The following is a 6000-nucleotide window of genomic DNA, read 5'->3' as shown; positions in this document are numbered from 1 at the left end:
TCTCGCACGCCCCCTTCAGTGAGGCAGAGGTACTGTTTGCACCTCTGTGCTCCTCTGTGCTTTTTCACTGCGGTTTAATGTCAGATCAGCAGGACTAAACATGTTCTACACAGACGTGAAATACATTACATATTCTATGTAAAGAAAGGACATATAATAAAAGTGTTTACAGATATTACAGTGGTGACAAACAATGAGAAAGCAAAAGACACGCGCTCAACCCAGTTAGTGAGGATTCACAGTCTGAGGTGAGGCTCAGCTCACGTGTCTCCTCTGTTTGAACAGGATATGCGCTAATTCAGCGATTTTGATTATGAAAATGCTTGAAATGATTGGAATCATACAGAAATTACATGTATAGCACAGATCAGTAGAGAAATATTAATATTTATTTTATTTTAGCATTATTTGTTTTTTATTTGTCATGATGACAGGTGAGGCACCTGCCTCCCCTGACTGCACGCCCCTGCATAATACAGACACACACACAAACACACACACACACACACACACACACACACACACACACACACACACACACACACACACACACATAAGTAACGATGTTCTGACAGTAACACACACTTAGTTGACCCGGTTGACCCAGAACTATATCTAATTTTTCCAGAGTAAGCCCCTTTCTCAGCATCTGTACTGCAGGAACCTGATTTGCAGTTCTGAACATCACAGTTTGGACAAACAAAAGTCCCATCAATGCTACAACTTGTCTACAACTTCCACTCAGACTGTAAGCAAGAGCTGGTTGATGATACAAGCATGTTTGTATTGAATTTGAACGATTCCTGACCTCCTCAGGGTTCCTGTGACTCTTAAAATAAGCAACAAAAAGACATCTCCAGCTCTGCACGTCACACAACCGACCACCACTTTTTAATCCATTGTCCCTCTGTTACGCCTGATCTTCATGGTTCTTCAAATATAAAAAACACAAATGCGCTCCAAGACTTTTGGATCTTGCTCTTTAACAGACGCAGACAGTTGAATGGACGGCTACGAATGGAGGGTGGACTGGTGGATTCAGCCACCGGAGGTTTGAGTTTGGCCCCCATTAAAACCCCAAACTGATAATAGCTGCCGTCCTACATGAAGGAGTGAGCCTGCCACCTTTAAATGCTGGCAAAATATGAACTGTCAGAGCCTGCACGCCAACAGAGGTTTTCAGCCAGCAAACCTTTTAAAACAGTAAATGTAATCTGATTAATGACAGACTTGATTAATCCTGATGTAACAACCAAGTAAAACACTGAACCTTGATGAGAAACACTTGCTAAAACCAAACATAAGGAGTCCATTCAGCTACATGATAGCCACCATGACATGCATGATCCTGATCGATGCAGTTCACATGCTGCCAGAAGAAGACAGGTGAAGGAGAAACAAAGGAGCTCCAGCTTCTCTGTCAACCTCAAGCCACACAGACCTCCTGGACTGCAAGCGTTTTACTGCTCGACCCAATCTCGATCTCCACACTCTCGGACTCACAGACTTTGAGGCGCGCTCTCGCAAAGTCCGTGAGGGTTTAGTTCTGTCCCACTGTCAAATCGTCGAGTGTTTGAGGGCTCTCTCTCGCAGACATTTTATGCCCTTTATGAACCCTTTCTGCAAGTCAGCATTAGATGCAGACTTTGCTAAATGGAATTACCCACAAATCATTGCAATGTGACACCAAACACGGGGTAACCAGTAGAAAGAAGCATGGAGACGTAAAAAAAAAGGTAAACAAAGAGGACGGCTCACGTGTGTTCAGCCTGTCTTATTAAATTTACTCAGAAACATTAAGGGTTAAAGATGGAACAAAAAACCACATGCAATCAGAGGATATTTATTTATTTATTCATCAAACATTTGATTTTGTCATTGAAGCTGTTTTGACAAAAACAAGTAAATAGATTACATGAATGACCTCTCATCTTGTGAGGAACGAGTCTGGAAGACGTTCAAATCAGGGAGTAAAAAGTATAAAATAAATACCCACAATTATACATCATATTTTTTGTCGTTGTCATAGTAACATGATATGTGGCAGCAAAGTGCTGTCCCACTCGTATTTACAGCATTTCAAGCCCTCACAGTCTCTCACACTCAACCATGTGACGTCAGTTAAGGGTTCAGGGTTTGAGGCTTTAGGGGGGACATTAGGATTGGGCCCTCCTCTTCAGACTTTTCTCTGCTCTCCACTTCCTGTCGTCCCTACATCCGCCTAACAAGGAAGTGAGCTCAGGTGTGGCTTGGTGTGACAAAAGCGTGGGGCTAAAACACATCCACCTGCCTGAATCTTCATCAAAGATCCTAAATTATCCCACATTACTGCTAAATAATTCAAAGGAGTTTTGATGGTGTTGAGTGACTGTTGAGGCAGAGCTCATCTGTTTAAACTCAGCAGCATGAATCCATTTATTAATAGTTTTGTTGCCCCATGCAGTTGCTCTTGTGGCCCATTGCTGTAAACGTCCTCATCTCCATTTCCTCTCATCTGTTCCATCTTCTTTCCTCCATCATTGCATTAATTCGCTCGGTCGATGAACCTGAATAAGGAAGCAGCTGCTGAGGAAAGCCTCATTACAAATGGGATCGGTCATGCATACATGAAGCCTGGTTTTTGGTATGTGCACAGGTTTGTGTGTTTTGTGTGTTACCTAGTCACCATAGTTGATAACTCGTCCACATCAGAGGACAAAAATATCTTAAAGTTGTATTTTAAAGGAGAAATCCACTGAAAACACTTTGCGTATCAAGGAAGAGTTTTTTATGGATACTCAATGCTTTTCCTTTGTGATAAATAATTCCATTACCATTATTATCATTATTATTTGAGTTTTAGTGCTTTTACTGTAGTTCTGCAACTGTCACGTCACAGCCTTGCAGTTCAACTTCTTGGAGTTCATACACTTCAATTTGAACTGACATTTGGACTGCTCTCTGTGCTTACACTTCAACTGCTTTATGAGCTCAGATAGCAACCGATATTTCAGCCTCCTTTAGCACTTAAACTACTTTTAGTGCTTACACTTCAACCAGGACTAAAAAATGTTTCAATAGCTGCAGCTTCAACACCTTTCAGTATTTACACCATTGTATTTACCTTTACAATTGCCACTTCACAGCCTTTCAGTGCATATGCTTAATCTTCCTTGGGTGAGTAAACTGCAGCGGTCCCTTCGACTACTTTCAGTGCTTATGTTTCAACTGACTTTTTTACTGCTTTAGGTGCATACATTTCAACTGCCTTGCAACAGTTGTTTCAACTGAAACGTACATTACGTAACAACTTTCAGTGCTACTCATCAACTGAATCTTAAATTTCTTTAAGTGAACAGGCATCTAATTTTCCTGCTTTCACATATTTTTAATGACCTTTAAGAGCTTTTAAAGGTATATTGACGTCACACCTGCAAGATCACTACAGTTTCGATGTCCATACAATATAGCACAAACATGAAAAAAGTGATTATTTATTATCACCCAAAACTTCCTGTATCAGTTTTAATATAAAACTGCTTTAAAAACGCCAAATTATGCTACAATTTTACAACTTTTAAATTGTTACTTTTCAAAAGCAGATTTCAATGTGAGAAAACCAGCAGTAATTTGCCATTTTTTGTTTTTTTGAATCATCATTAATATCATCATTATTATTATTACATCCTGCATGCAGAGTTACAGGGTGTGGTTTTCTCTCAAGTTCAGGTTCACAGTCTGACCTGCTGACCTTTAACTTGTTTGCTGTGGGGGGGGGGGGCATATCAGGTCACGCTGTGTGTTAATGTGTGTGTGTGTGTGTGTGTGTGTGTGTGTGTGTGTGTGTGTGTGTGTGTGTGTGTGTGTGTGTGTGTTGTGGAAAGGCGATGCCTGGTGTTGGCGGCTGGCTGAATTATTCACGCTCCTCTGCGGTCGTCTCCCTCCCTGAAACCTGAGAGGAGAAGGTGAGGCGTACTCCCACCCTCCACGGGGGAGAATCTGAGCTCAGCCGACAAACAACACAACACACGCCGGCTGTGGGGGAGAGGAGGGTGGAAGACAGAGAGATGTGGAAACTCACCGGGAGAGACGAGAAGATGTCTGTGGTTTTGCTTCTTTAAACACTTTGACGATCACGCACAGAGTTACACTGATGTATCGGTCTGTCGATACAGGCTGCCTTCAGTCAGCCGTGTGTCCATCATGGAGGAACAATGTAGATCTGTCTGTGAGTTAATGAATCCTTCAGTCAGGCTGTAAACACACAGCTGCAGAAGCTTGTCCTGTCTGTGGACTCATCCAGTGAACAAATTGTTTCCTGATGTAGATTATTGTCATGCAGTGTTTACTGTCACGTAAAATAGTGAACTGCTGTATGGCAGCACTTAAGTGAAATTAAGTAGCTGTTCCAGCATTTTGCTAACATCATAATATAGTCCTCCGAGAGACATCAATTTGAGGAGGTTCTAAACAACCAAACTAAGAGTCTCCAGTCATGCTAGCAGCTCTGCGAAGCTGCACTTGCTTTGAGCTAAATGCTAACATCAGCATGCTAACAAGCTCACAATGACAAATCTAACATGCTAATGTTTTGCAGGTATAATGTTCACCTAGTTCACCATCTTAGTTTCACGTGTTAGAGTGCTAACAATTTGTAGTTAGCAGTAAACACAAAGTACAGCTGAGGCTGATTGAAACGTTGTGTTTCAGTGTTCTGGGAAACAGTTCTGCAGGTATATCTGGTCATAAATCAAAGTATTGGACACATTACAGAGTTGACCAAAGTTATTAGAATTCATCCTGAGGGGTAACATGAGAGTATGACCCACATTTACACAATATCCATCCAATACTTGACACTTTTTCATTAAAACCCCAAAATGTCTACCTCCTGGTGGAGCTAGAGGAAAAGTTGGTTGGTCACCAACGTCATAAGGATTCATTATCTGGGCTACATGGGTATCTGGATCGAATTTGGTGCCAATCCGACGAATGGTTGTTGAGATATTTCAGTCTGGACCAAAGTGGTGGACCAACCGACCAACATTGTCATCCCTGGAGCCACGATGCTGGCGTGGCCAAAAGCACGAGTTCCTCTGATGAAGAGGACATCAAATATTGTTGAACGGGTTGATGAATTGATGTGTTTTCAGCACATTCAGTTTGTCTGGTCAACCAGGATTAATGGCCGCATATACGGCAACAACCAGCACCAGATCATCTCTGTCCAAAGAGCAGAGACAGACCATCAAATACCAGCTCAGATCATTTAGCAGCTTTAGGCTAGTTTTTGGCAAGCTAGTGGCTGACCCTGGCAATTTGGTCCAGAATGAGATATCTCAAACACTATTGCACTAGTAGCTTACTAACCTTTCTAGAAATACACAGGAAATATCAAAATGTAATTGGGAGATTGTGATGTAATTTTTCTTTCTCTCTTTTATCTCTGAACATTGAAAACTAACTCACTCGTTCATCCCTGGTTTTCTCTCCTTCAGTCACAAGAGACCGGTGAAATCCCAGAAATCCTTGAGCTGTGAAACAGTGTTAGCGGTATTCAATACCACGCACGCACACACACACATTTTCTGTGTGCATGAGGACGGCTGACATCAGCAGATCTGGCCGGATTAGAGCGAGAGTGTTTCTGTTACGACGCAGATCAAACACAGATTGAACACTGGAAACAGCCAGGGACAGAGGTCTAACTCTGCCTGGATTTTGGGGAACATCACACACCAACAGTCTTTGAGCTCCACAGAGAGGTGGGTGGGATTAAATCAACCAAGGTATCAAGATGCAACGATCCTGGGAAAGCATCGCCCGAAACGTATTGTGGTTAAATTCATTTCCCTGGGTATCTGCAGCGTAACTTCAATGTCTTTTAAGGTTCACTTAAAGGACTGTGTCTTTAAATACAAACTTAGTATTCATTGACGTACAATCTCAACAAAAGCTACCACGTTCGATCAAAACGTATCAGGTTAATCTGTGGAAACAAGACTCAACTCAAGCATGACA

The sequence above is a fragment of the Cebidichthys violaceus genome, unplaced genomic scaffold, assembly GCF_023349555.1.
Source record: "Cebidichthys violaceus isolate CVI_PGR_0920_01 unplaced genomic scaffold, fCebVio1.0.p SCAF_13, whole genome shotgun sequence".
Classification (NCBI taxonomy): Eukaryota; Metazoa; Chordata; class Actinopteri; order Perciformes; family Stichaeidae; genus Cebidichthys; species Cebidichthys violaceus.
This window is presented reverse-complemented; position numbering follows the sequence as displayed.